Source organism: Anguilla anguilla, chromosome 7 (assembly GCF_013347855.1).
Source record: "Anguilla anguilla isolate fAngAng1 chromosome 7, fAngAng1.pri, whole genome shotgun sequence".
Classification (NCBI taxonomy): domain Eukaryota; kingdom Metazoa; phylum Chordata; class Actinopteri; order Anguilliformes; family Anguillidae; genus Anguilla; species Anguilla anguilla.
The window spans coordinates 46,936,374-46,950,909 of NC_049207.1; the positions used below are offsets into that span (position 1 = coordinate 46,936,374).

The 14,536-nt window shown below is 41.5% G+C and overlaps 1 long non-coding RNA gene across 1 annotated transcript in view; it reads left to right on the plus strand.

The window, feature by feature from the left end:
• LOC118231937 overlaps positions 1-14,536 on the plus strand; it is a 131,743-nt gene that overhangs the window by 84,627 nt on the left and 32,580 nt on the right. The window contains exon 3 of the long non-coding RNA XR_004766177.1: positions 13,477-13,615. This is a non-coding gene — a long non-coding RNA (uncharacterized LOC118231937). The remainder of the gene's footprint in view (positions 1-13,476; positions 13,616-14,536) is intronic.

Sequence of the window (14,536 nt, forward strand, 5' to 3'; positions counted from 1 at the left end):
CTGAAAGTGGGAGAGTGAGAATGGTGGGGGGGGGGGAGCAAAAGAGAGAGGAAATGCCCTACATATTCAATCACTTTTTTTTACAACAAAAATCTTTCTCATTGTATTGATTCCATGCACTGTGCTCTGAAAAATGTAAGCGCTCATATTAAATGTCAAGCTCCAAAACCTGAAAGCCACAGGGCTGTCTTAACGGCTCACTCTCTGATTTTGTCTAAAGAGCGTGTGGTGGGAGCTGTAGTGCTGGGTAATTGCAGGGCTACAGAGTGCTGGGTAACTAGGGCTGAAGAGTGCTGGGTAACTGCAGGTCTACAGAGTGCTGGGTAACTGCAGAGGTACATAGTGCTGGGTAACTGCAGGGCTACACAGTGCTGGGTAACTGCAGGGCTACATAGTGCTGGGTAACTAGGGCTAAAGAGTGCTGGGTAACTGTAGGGCTACACAGTGCTGGGTAACTGCAGGGCTACACAGTGCTGGGTAACTGCAGGTCTACACAGTGCTGGATAACTACACGGCTACAGAGCGTAGCACTCTGGAGTTTCTGACTGTGAAATCAGGCGGGAGAGAACAGAGAGCAGAGAAAGCTAATTCTCCTCTTTGGCTGCTGTCAGCTGTTTCTGTTGGCACCTGTAACCTGGGGAGACCTTCAGCACCATAATTTATCATCCTCCATCATCATCATCCATCCATTTATTTTCCCTGACAGAAACAGAATCCGCTGCCACATATTGATAAAAATGTTTCACCACGTCAGAAAAGATATTGCAACGCTTGTGTGAAACACTTATACATGTCGAATTAAAATGCTAAGGTTCAGTATTTCAGAAAGTGAATTTCACTGATATAGAGTATGCGCAATGCTGGCTTTTGAATGCTCTTTGCAGCGAAGGCCAACTAATGTAATTGTGTATGTAAATCACCCAGTTCATGCATTACTATCCATTAATGCTAGTTTACCTTCTCTTTAGTAAGAACAATTAGGTCATTTAAGGATTCCAGGCGGTCCTTTTTTATATTCATCCCTCTAGTGCTTGACAGTTTAGAAGACAGCGGTTAGACAAGCACCGTTTCTTTGTTTAGATGAAGAGGCGAGGGTCACTGCTTTTCTTTCCGAGCTTTTATATTCTGAAACTGTTTGTTTAATTTGGGAAAACTCGATTTAAACAGGTTTTTTTTCCTGTATTTATCTCCAAAGTTTGCAAAAGGGTTATTACTGTAACCTTAAATCTTTGTCTCAGGCGTTATCTGTGATGGAGAGGTGTCTGCTCTTTGTAAATCCCTGGTTTCTTTACAAGCAGACCGATGAAGTCTTTGTTTTCGAAGCAGCGTTCTGAGACGAGATGACAAGGCTGTCTGTATGATGAATGGTGTAGGGTTGCCTGTTTGATATAAAGGTCAGTGATTGTCACCAAGTCCAGGTAGCCTGCTTTTGCACATAATACAAAAACCTTCTTCTCCTCAAAGGTCATAGATTAATCTATGGAAAGGAGTGCAAGCAGTCCGTCTGTTTTATTCATTTAGTTAAAGCTATAGTGAAAAGGCTATGTATTTGCACACTCACTTATAGTGGTTTCCATTTCAATGGTACTCCACTAGATAAATGAAGGATAGAATTTAATAGAATAAACATACAGAGAGATTTAACATTGCACAACTCAGATTACTTTTAACACTCACAGAGTACTTGTAAGTCTCCTGGAGTGTGTATGGCTTGGTTCCTACTGGTCTCACATAAATACTGTTGCCTGCAAAACAATGCATTCTGCTTTATTTCCTTAATTTGTCTCCCGAACTCCAGTGTTCGCCAGCCAGACAAGCCCCATGACCTTTTTCACTGTGCTCATTGTAATTCTCCTCCATTTCCCACAGCTTTCGAATCAAAATCTGTGCACACACTGGTCATTTTTCTGCAGCTGTAGTGGCAGAAGGGCTGTTCAGACTAAGAGAAAAGCTGTGTGTTGACTACACTGGGGTACAGAGCTTAGGAACTGGCCACATGTACTGGCCAGCCATAAGGTGCAAGGAGTATAAAATGTATTTTTTAAAACCACATCCTCAGCCTGCCACAGCCTACATTTGTATAATCAGATGGAAGTTGTACTGTGCTATTCTGTGTTGAGGATTTCCTGTCTGTCCTGTATGTGGCAGGAAGTGATGTAATCTGAAAACTTTGTCTCACCTGCTACTGCAGCTGCACATGCGTTACAACAGTGGACTGCTGAGCAGTTTCTTTAACCCTGTTACATCTCCCAAAACATCTAGTAGGAGTAGGAATATCCTGTTGGGTCCTGAGATTATGTTGTTATAGCAAATTTTTTTAAATTAGTTTTTTCAATTTCAGTGGTCTGTCCAAAATCATTTCCTAGATAACCTCTGTGAAGACAAAACTGAACTAGCATCCGTTTTACAAAACTCAAGAGAGAGCCATCACAGTCAGAATTTACTCCATAGAGCAAGTGTGTCAGACAGAGAACACACAACATTTGTGAATAGTATTATGCAAACCCAAAAATAAAATAAAAATGACTACCAGAAAAACCTCCAAAAGGAAGAAGGGTTGTGCAATTATATCCGTTTGAAAGTCCTGTGAACTGAGCAACAGGTACATTAAATAAACATTAACAAGGGTTTAAATGCTTTGCTGCCCAAATTGGATGTGAGCTTTAATAACCTTTTCATCCTTCAAAGTCAATTTCTTTGAAATGGTCTGACGCATGTTAATGATGGTCTCATTAATAATATATGAATTTTATTAAAAACACAGCATTGTTAATATCTCCATTTTTACCATTTTCGAGTTATAGACTATAGAAATAGACGATATGTTCTGTGGATCTGTGACAACTAAAGTTTATTCAAAACAACATATGACTGAAATTTGTATACTGTAAAAAAAATAATCTAATCAATTTTTTTCTCTCTTCTTGAGAATTGTTTTTGTTTTGGCGATAAAAGCTTTTTAAAAACGTTTTTTTTTTATGATGCTGACAATATATATTTTATTAGGTCTGTTGCCTGAGGACTCTTGATTGATGTCAGTGTATTTCTACTGCAGTTGTTGAATCTGGTTGTCTTTTAAAGAAAAATGTTGCTATAGGATGATTGCGCATATAGAAAAATGATTCAGCACTCCAGAAATATGTTCTTGTCTGATGTATGTCTTTCTTTTACAGTGACCAGATAAATCAACTGAAAAATTGATATTTGTTTCCACGTACGTTGTTTGCATAATTTCACATATATGCGCACGCCTCTATAATGCATTGCCAATAACGGACTTGTCGCCTGTGGCCTTATTGGCTGACGTCCTTCGATGCTTTTAGTGCTTTCTGTGTTTCAAAATAAAAATCAAAGGCATCTGTCACATTAATCATGCTGTGCCAGGAGGACGTGTTGGGGAGAGCGTATGCTGATATCGGGAGAGACGAAGGGAAATCCAGAACCTTCCATCGGGCGGCTGACACACTAACTCACCGCTCGCGGATACGATTGGCTGAGTCAGACCTGTCCGCCTTCTCGCTTTAACATTCGGTCATCTTTTAAACCTGCCACCGGTCGCGGGGCGCGCTCGAACCCAGCGTGAACCTGCTCTTTCGATCCTTTGGCGGAGGGGGGGCGGGGGGTTGGAGGGAACCTGTAAAAGGTCAGCTGAGCTTTTAACCCAGCTGGTGAAACGCTGTTTCCACACAGTAGAGGCATTATCTTCTCCCTCTCTGCTGAGTGACAGGACGGGGGGTGGGGGTGGGGGGTTAAATATCACGTCTGCCCCCGCCGGGGCAAGTTGGACAGAGCCAGGATGGTTGCAGGAGTGCCCCCCTCCCGTACCTAACCCAGCCGATCGCCCACGGTTACCGCCGTGCCAGGCCTAAATCTGGAACATAATTAGCATTAGGCAGACACAGGTCTGTGCTGGCTGATAAAGGCTGAGAATTAACCTCTTGCTTTCAGTGGAAGTGAATTAGCCGGCTGAGCCACTGATGTCAATGTGAGCAGAGGAATGCTCATCATAACTATTAAATCATTATTTTAAATAATGCGTTAGCCTGGTCGGTTATAATGAGCTTGATTTAGCCTGGCTACAGGTTGCTAGGTATACCACGTAGATCCGCAGGTGATCTCAGAACAGATTTTTCACAAGTGCACTGTCAAAAAAAGAAGTATGTGAGAGAAGGAAAAGTACATCTATATTGGTTAAACGACTTGAATCACACTGATATTTTTGTGCATTGCTGTTGTTTCTTATTCATACACCTGCAAAATTATAGTGATAAAGTCATAGTTTACTTTTTGGGGTTTTTTAATATTATTGTTTGGTATTTGGTATTGGTATGATCAAAATCAGCCCGCAAAATGCCAAAATGTGTGTTTTTTGGCAAAAGCCATAATGCAGATGGGTTAACATTGAAAGTACTTAGCATGTAAATTTTTGCCATATTTTCTGTCTTACTGTCGCTTATCATGCTAATATTCATTGAGAAAAATCAGCAGGCCAGCTAATCACATTTGCATTGGACTGAATATATATATCATACATGTATGTTAATCAGCAGTCTGAATATGAAACTGAGCAGTTAAAGGTCACATATCTCGTAATGGTTCCTGGCATTTCTGATACAATAAGGCTCATTTTCTTTCCACGTTAAGTTGTTCCTGAACTCGCGAGTTTTCTTTTTTTATGGTGGTAGATTCTAATTGGTGGAGAGTAATGAGCTCTACAGGGTTTGCTTACACTTTTTTGTGGCCTGAGTTAAAAGGCAGTTGAAACTGCAACTCAAATGCGATTTATTTGGATGCGGTGATTTCATTATATCCAAGGACATCCATGCAGGGGATTACCCTGTCCGTCACCACATTAAAACACTGGGAAAGTGAGCCAGAACGAATCATCATAAATAAGCCAAAGAAGAATCCCTCTACTGTGAATCTTTATAGTGAACCGAATCAAACGTGAGTCACTGAAATCATTCCAAAATGCCCAACGCTAGCTCTCTTTTCTTGACTGGAGGGAGTCCCTGCGGAATGATTTCTGCTTTCTCAGAAATTTTGTCTGTTCCTCTACCCTACGAGCTTCCTGTTATTGACAGCTGAGCTTCAAATATAAACAACGAGCATCCCAGAAAAAAAGGAAAATTGTGTTTTTGTTGTTGCCGTTGCTCAGTGAGCTGCTTGTTATTAGCATCTCACAGAATGTTTGCTTTGATTCCCATCTTCAAAGCGGCTTCCCATGGTAAATAAGTCATATTTTAACTGCTTAGTGCATTATACTTAGGCCCATTATAATGCTACGCTCCAAAATAAAATTTTAGGGCTCCCTGGTGCCCTTATAGACCTTTTATATTGTCCTTAACTTTGACTGAGGAGTAATTGAAGTGTTGTCAGACCTTTACTTCACAAACTCAGTTTGGTGACTTCATTTTATTGATTTCTGAACTCAGTTTGTGAAGAAGAAAAAAAACAATTTTTGCTTGTAATTGTTAATCAGGTAAGCAATTTAAATGTTAAATGTTGATTGAATCCCAAACAAAATTATAATGGATGTAACATGTTCTTCCCAGAGCTATCCACCTCTTTAACCTGAGTTGTATTCAAAAATGTTTTAGTACACTCTTTAAAAATGATCTTTGTGTTTTATTGTTTTAAAGCAGTTTTGTTCAGTACTTATTCATGCCAGGAGTGTGGCACAAAAAGAACAAATATCATGTTTGTTTGTTTTTTTTATTTTATTTTTTTAAGTGTGACTAATAAATAAATCAATTACACATTCTTTAAACAGATGCGCTTGTCTGGCGTAACTTACAATGTAGGAGAAATGTACATTCACCTGATTCGGAAGCAATAGTGCCAGATCTCGCTAACAACATTACCAGACCAGCGAGTAAAGATGTGACATCAATAAGGTGCTAATGCAAGTTAATTATGCCAACCAAGAGCCAAAAGTACAAATCCTGATTCTGTGAAGTTGACATAAAAAGAATAATGATGATCCAATAGCCACAGAGTAAAGGCTGTGTAAAAGCACTTTTTTAGAACAGCGTTTGGTTCTGGCTATGCAAGGTTTGCAATGCAAGAGGTGCTCTGATGCAGAACCTTATAGTTGCATACCATATAGTATGTACATTAAATGCAATACATGCACCAACTCATATATATATTAGGAGACAACATTTGACTATACATATCAACTCAATGCCATTGAAGATAATGGGGGACTAAAACCAAAGAATTGTGAGTCAGTGTTGATGTCTGTGGAAGGATGAATTCTCTACTCATTATCTTGTGAATTATTCCCATTTTTAGCTCCTAATCAGCTTGCTCTGAGGTTGGCTTTAAACTCATATAAAATGCATTTCACATTTAATTTTTCATAAAAGCTGGCTTTAACAGGCTTTAAGACCGTCTGGAGACTCCAGTATATGGATATAATCATATAAATGCGTAATATATAAAATGGATTACATGGCATGTAAGCAGCCAAGGGCTAGTCGACTAAATGAATTCCAGTTTTTTTTAAACGACTCATTGTGCGCCGCCCCCGCTCTGGTGAAACTTCCTGACGGACATCAGATGACTTCACGACGTGAAATTTCAAGCGTTTATTTTGGACGGGTGGTGACATCCCACTTCGGGGCACCCTGTTATCTGTAATCCCCCCCCCCCCCCCCCCATACACTCTTGGTGACTTGAGAGCATGAAGCCAATCAGAGCCCGTTCTGCTGTTCCTTTTCATACGCTGTTCCGTGCTTTTCTTTCTCTGTGCAGCCGAGACCACCTGCGACTGACCTCTCTGCCCGTGACAGAAATGAATTTTCCGCCAAGTCTGTCTGAAGTGAATCAAGGGGCTTTATTATTATTATGCTAATATCTGTCCGTCCGTCACCGGGATCAGTCACACAGATGAATTAGTTGACCTTCCAGTGCAACCTGTTGGCTCACAGATCTTTCCCATTCAGTGGCGCTAGTTTGACTTCAGTTGCTCCGAATGTCACACGCCAGAGTATTGCTTTTGTGTTGTGCTCTGTTTGCATGCTGATCTAGGATCAGGTTTTCCCTGTTTGTGTCCTAACCTCGTGCATTATCAAAACCGACCCTAGATCAGCACTCTGAGATACTTAATGCAGGCACAGGAACTCCCTCACGTGCCCAACAGGAAGTACTGAATAGTGTATATCAGGAGAATATCAAGGGAATCGACCCGGAGACCTCTGAGTTACAAGCCCGATTGCCAAGCCATTATTCCACCCTGCCACCCTCCGTCTGAAGATGTTAGGGGCGTGCTGGAGAAATAATGGAGTTGCTGTTTGAGCGAGGCTTCGTGTCCGGCGATCACACACGCTTTTGATAGAGCAGTGTGGGTAATATGGGCCTGCCCCCTGCTCCCAGTTATGACTCATCCTTCCTTCAGATTAAACATGAAACTCGGGTGCTGACTCACTGCTGTCCTTAAAAATCTCATGACACCTTATTTCAAAACTGAGGGTGTTAAAACCAGTATCTTTATGTTAAAACCAGTATCTGTTCTTAAATTCCAACAATAGCATGGTGTAATTCTTCTTTTTATTTTCTTTTATAATACTAACTTTTGTGAGGTGAGTTGAATTCCTGATTCTTACAGGCTGAAGCATTGTTTACAGGATGAACAAGAAGAGACATATCTTGCCATTGCCACAAAAATCTGAAATGAGAGAGACAGAGAGGTAGATGAAGGCCGGCCATGTCTCTGAGAGGCACAATGGGCCTCATGGATTGGAGCAGGAAGTATAATGAAGTTTATTTTTGAGTATTTGGGCCCAATAGAAATCCAGCCTTGTGACAGTATTTACGGGGAGATGTCTGTTGCCATAGCAATTGATGGCTTACCTTAGAGACACCTGATGGGCACCTGTTCGGCTGCCACACATTCTTACTGGAAAGAACGAAAGTCCAGGTCAGACAAAAGCTGTGACTGCAGACAATTCAAAAATGGCATATTTTTTCAAAAAACATACATACTCATACGCATGCACACATATGCATGGTCACACACTCACACACCCAATCAGACAGACAGACACACACACACATGAACTAACACAAACACACACACTCACACACGTATGCAGCCTCACACACTCACATACCCAGACCGACGGACACACACACACGCACATAAATACTTATGCACGGTCACACACACATCCAGACAGACGGACGCTACAGCTGGGAAGAGAGAGTGCTAAGTGTTTTCCTCATTTAAATTACCGAGAGTTTATTTGGCTTTTTTTCATGGGGGCTATTTTCCATTGACTGCACTTTAATGGCAGACCAGTCTGCATTTTTCATGTCACAGAGAAGCGAATGCACATTTGGATGCGAGTTGAGGCACTCCAGACCACTCTCTGGCTTCCATGATGTGCATGGGTGCACCCAGGGGAGTTTGGGGGTGCTTATAACCTTCAATTCCAATGTTCCGCTTTCTATTTGCTGATGTGGGGGGCGTGAGCTTCTTTCTACCTTCAATCTCGGGAGGGCTCTGCCCATCGGAGTCTATCCTGGAACTCTGATGTCACATTGACCTTCTGTGTCATCCGTGTGGCCAATTACGCATTAGCTTCCAGGAAAGAGGCTACCCTGCTGAAGGACATGCAGAAATGAGTCTGCAGCGATGCTTGTGATTTATTAGGGGTCCAAGCAACGAAGCTGGTGGAACCCTATTGTATCTGTTAGGATTATTAGGGGCCCAAGCAGCGAAGCGGTGGAACCCTATTGTATCTGTTAGGATTATTAGGGGTCCAAGCAGCGAAGCTGGTGGAACCCTATTGTATCTGTTAGGATTATTAGGGGTCCAAGCAGCGAAGCTGGTGGAACCCTATTGTATCTGTTAGGATTATTAGGGGTCCAAGCAGCGAAGCTGGTGGAACCCTATTGTATCTGTTAGGATTATTATTATTATTATTATTATTACATTACATACAGTAAATAATAACAATAATAATAATGTAATAATAACATTATTATTATTATATGTGAACACACACTGTTGATGCAACAGAGTTTTCTTTCATTTGTTGATTCCCCCCATTTGCCCCAGACACTTCTGTAGGTGTCATCATATGGAAATATTCTGGAAGGACAAATGAGCTTTTTTTTAGGACGGTTGAAAATAAAGCAGCTACAAGCTAGATTCAAATCTCACTGTCTTCCCTACCTGGTTACTGAAAATACATAGCACAGTGTTTGTTTGAAATGTCAGGGTTTTCTCAGTGCATTTGTTGTTTATACAAGTTATACGTTGATAATAACACAGGGGAACTTTAGGGAGGTCCTGACAGGAGTCGGTGACTAATGTGGGCTGTCTAGCTTTGGCTTTACTTTATACATAATTCACAGAAATCTAGGTGGGCTTGCAATTCTCTTCCTGGCTTCTGCACCACACTGAAATTTTATTTTTTATTTTTTACAGGTAAGGACTGTCCCTGTGTAAACCATTTTGTCAAAGGTCCCTTCAGGCAGGAGTTTACACTGTAAATGTTGAACCCTTTTATGCAGATGAAAACCTAGATGTTCGCCACTGCAATCCGAAACTCACTAAGTTAGAGGAATACCTGCACGGCTGAATTCTCTGTGTAAAATCAACTCTAATAGAGTATGTTTTATATGGTGATGGTTCTTTTGAAGTGGAGTGAACACATATAAAACCTGTTAGAGTTGAATTTCTGTTTTCTATTTTGTAGATCGGTTTGACCGTTCAATCCACCCTGCCTTAAATAAATGGGAACGTTAGTTTTTGGTCTGTTAGGTAACTGATGGGTTGAGATGAACTGAATGGCCTGTTCTCATCCTTATGGCTTATGTTATGTCACTATGAACTCTGTTTTAGTAGTGAGGCTGGATGAGTGCTGATACTATATGCCACAGGAGATTAAAAGCCTGGAATTTCCATAATTAAGGCCTTATTGATATTTGCCCAGGGATCTAGGGAAGCAATTTGTACTTCAAATTTAGTAAATTCACAGTCCCAGTTGACCAGCAGGCTTTTTACCAAATTGGACTCTAGGGGATCATTATTGGTTCTTCTTCACATTAAATAACACCCAGTATTACCTAAAAGCCGCTTCAGGGTGTAAAGCCAGTGTGAAAAAAAGGTCAAAGGTCAGATATTACGGATGTCCATGGACCCTGGGGTGAGCATTAAGCTGATTCTGTACTAGACTTTCCCATCCATTATCGCCATTATACAGCCATTTGTTCCAGTGTAAAGTTATGGGCTTGTTAGTTTGAACCTCAGTGGACTACCATTAAGGATGATCTATAATTATCCTTCAGGTTAAAGAAGAGAAGAAAAAAAACTGTTCTATCTGTACATAGGACAGCTCCTGGAACTCTGACGATGCGTACCACATGATCAGCTCAAAGTGAGATTAGGAATTAGAGAGTAGTTTCAGAGTGCGCTCTACATTGTCTTAAAGGTAAAATCCTACGAGTAACAACATTAATAACCTCTGAGCAAGGGGCTCTGGGAAGGGAAGTCCTCCAGGAGTCAGTATTAGGACCACTGATCTCCCATTTATATAAACGACATTTGTGTAAACAATGGTAGCGAAATAATTACATTTGCAGATGATACAAATGTGGGGTTTATGCACACAGTTTAGACGTTCCTAAATCTATTTCCAGATGATTTTAAATAGCATCCAGAACTGTGTGGACATCTGGTCAATTAAACATAATATAGCCAAATGTAAATTTCAATGAAAATATAAAATGACAGATCATGAAGTGGCTCATTTCTGTAACTTGTCAAGAAGGAATAAGCGCACGTGACCTAGCTTGCTACTTATTTCAAGGTTTTTTAAATTGATGAACAGTTTACTTAAACCTACAATAGACGCATAAGATTCCCTTCTGATCTTCAAAACTAGGTTATAATTCTGGTTTTCAAAACTAGGCTTGTGTATGTGTCTGGATACTCTCTGACAGTATGTGGTCAGCCAAGATAGGCTGAATGCTATGCCCCTGTTGTGAAAGCTAGTTCTGTTTCGAGATTTGCAAGCAAGGCTTACAGGCATGAGAAAGTACATGGTTGTGAAAGCAGAGAACATGCATCCACAGTGGTGATGATTCATTCAAGGTTTGCGATGAAACCCTTGTTCTGAAACAGAACTGGTGTTTCCCATAACGCAGTTGTGCTTTGCAGAGTGAGACCAACCGCCGATGCCAGAATTAATGTTATTCTTTGTTTCCAGGTAACGCCAGTCCTTCTGTTTGAAAGACATCTCACCCCTCAGCTCACATTTTACAAACTCCGAGTACAGGGAACAGCTTTTGTTTGCACTCGATAAGATTTGTACTCCAAATACAAATCTTGTTTTTCACAGCTTATTCAAAACGGTTCTTGTATGTGTGTCTGTGTGGTATGTATACCCAAAGCCATCTATGGACATGGAATTAAGCGATGGTTTTCTGGGTAAACCTAAGGCCACACTGGTGCCACTGAAATGGGTTTACTGACTTCGAAGTACAGAAGCCTTTATTTATTCCTCCGTGAGAGAACATCTTTATTTTTCATGTCTGATGCTAGGGTGAGGGCCTAAGGTGTTGAAGACTAATATTTTCGGAAGTCATAATGTGTCTCTGATGTAGACTAATATTTTTTAATGAGGCACTCTGGATTGCTGTTTAAAATTATATGTTCTGCTGCTTGTCACAGCTAGACCTGGCAACCCAGAGATTCTCAGAACTTATTAATAGTGAAAAAAGATGCATTAAGCAGTGTGTGTGTGTGTGTGTGTGTGTGTGTGTGTGTGTGTAAATTCATATATTTCTATATTCTTTTGTATTCCACTCCACTTGAGTAACTTGTTTCCATATGTATAACTTGTTTGAATGGCATTCAGACTCAGATGCATCTATATTTAAAAAGCATTCACTTTGCTTTCTATTTTGACTGAAGTGTGCTTGTTTTTGTCATGAAAAAAATAAAATAAATATATATATATTTTTTTTATAAAACGGTGTCCAGATTCGATTAAGATTTCACCCTTCACTACCAGCGGAGGGAAGAGTGAAACGGACCACGGGAAACACGAGGACAGAAAGGACAGAAAGCTCTGAACCACCGTAGAAACGGACACACTTCAATCCCGAAACGGTTTCCCGCGAGGAGATCGCAGGCCGACGGCGGCGGTAGTGCGGGCTCGGTGTCGCCGCGCGGCGGGTGAGTGACACACCGACAGGCCGCCGAGACGGGGAGGAGACGGGGGAGGCTGCCGAACGCGCACCTGGCTCTGCTCGCGAGCTCGTTAGCATCCTGACACCCTCAGCTCCCGAACTCCTAATTAGACAGCGTGTCCAAACTTATTAACAACGCCCCGTAATTGGCTCATCAGCTCACGCACGGCTTGTTCTGTGATTAAATGATTTTTTTGAGACAGATTTAGATTGTTTGGGAAGAAACGGGAGTGAGACAGAGGGAGTGAGTGGGGGGGGGGGGGGGGGGGGGAGTGGGGGGTGTGTAAGTACCGCATGGGGGAAAATCGAAAATTGCTTTTGCCTGTTGAGGAGCAGAAGTAATGAGTTGATTGTATTATAAATGTGAAAAGGTTTTCTGGTTCCACTGAAGAAAATCTGTGTATGTGACTCCCTTTACCCTCCAAAAAAGGGCCTTGTCATCTGTTTGTAAATGGATGAACTACTGATGAGGGAGATTGAAGGTGGACACACTCCTCATTAAGTTTCTATACCCAAAGGACCCTGCCCACACTTTAAAGGAACCAGAGAATACCTTGTACATGTCTAGCTGTTTTTTCCTGCCGCTCGTTAAAAACAGAAAGAAGAAATTATTCACACTGGTTCTTACTGGGCCGACAGTGTAAAGTGAGCCATAATTGGATTCTGTATTTTCTAAGTTCAAAGGTATGGAACTGTAAGTCTCTACTTTGGACAGTATACTGCCTCCACAGTAAATTTTGTATCTTCTTTATCAGTCTCACTGAACTGTAGTCCGTAGATACTTGATGTTCTTGAAATTCTGCTTCCTGCCACCCCTCCCCTGCTAGGTGGTATACTGTGCTTTCAACAGCAGTTTTTGGCACCCAAATTATGAGATGGTTCCTCTTGTGATAAATCCACCATCAACCATAAAATGGCCATGGTCAAAAATGGTGACAGGGGAACTGTCAGGTGGGCACGAGCGTCAACTGGGGAGACCACAGCTGGCTGCACAACACTGACTCCTTGTGGTACGTTGTTGCAAGTGCACATTTCTGGCAGAGCGTTCGCGGAGGAAAATAATAATTCACCTAGCTGGGGCCTTTGGTTGTACAACCTAAGGTTCTTTACTCTGGGTCACTGGTTACTTTTCCGTTTTGCGTTGTGTATTATTTGATATGGGTTACGTATTTTACTTCCTCCATAGTAGAGCAGTGCTCGGACTGGGGACTACAGGTTGAAGAAACCCTTGATGAAGTTACTTAGTTTGTCCTCCATGTCCCATTTTAGGTTCTTGTCACCAGGAGACGACTGGTGTCAAAACCCCTCCTCCCCATGTCGCCCGTCATTCCGCCCCTCCGTAATTCAAGCAGGACTGGCTCAACTGGACAGTGCTTATTGCCCTCTCTCTCGACTCCAGTTATGGCAGGTAATTTTCTGATGCCTTATCTCTGGAGAGGAAGTCAAAGCCTGATGGCACTTGACATTTCCCTAAGTATTCCGGTTGATGGAGAGAGTCAGCGATTTGAACCGCGGGGGAACACATATTTCCTGTCCTAATTAGAATTAAGTTTTGTTTTTTTGTCTGTGAGTTATGTTGCGGAAGACACTCTAAACTGCTAAATTATGGCTCAGGTGGTATTCTGAGGATTCTTCCGGGGAGAATGGCGGAAGGGCTCATTTCCGCCGCTGTCTCCTGGCTGATTTGAGGAGCGCGTCTGGTGACAGTGATGGCTACCGCTTGGGCATTCACAGGAATCATTCAGATTGAGAGACTCGGAGATTAAACCCTGTAACACAGTGTGTGATTTCTGGAAACAGTGAGTGGGTGGGCACTGTAAGGATACCCATTATCCTGCAGTCATTTAGAGGGCACTCATATCTGAACCAACTTAAAAATAATGCACTTATACTTCATGTATTGAAAACAGGAAAATAATAAGAGCGATGATGAAACAGAAAAGGCCAAGAAATAGTCTTGCAGACAGTGACATTGTGGTTAAGAAATGGTAGAATTAACTATGCTAATTAACATAGTCATCTATCCTGACAACATATTCAACAATTCTGATAACACATTCAATCAGACATGGTTCACAAACCTCACAAAATAAGCAAGTAACCCATCAACACATTCAGCCAACCTGGAAGCATATTAAACCAAATTTACAGCATATCCCACAAACCTGAACAGTGATTCTGATAAACTCTAAAGCTCAACAAGCTTTTAAAAAAAGTACATTGTCTTCTACCCCAACCACAAATTCTTTAAACTCTCCAGATACTCAGCTCTCGTGTGCCTTCTATAATCTCTGATAACCTATAATACAGGAGGACTTTAAAAAACTCT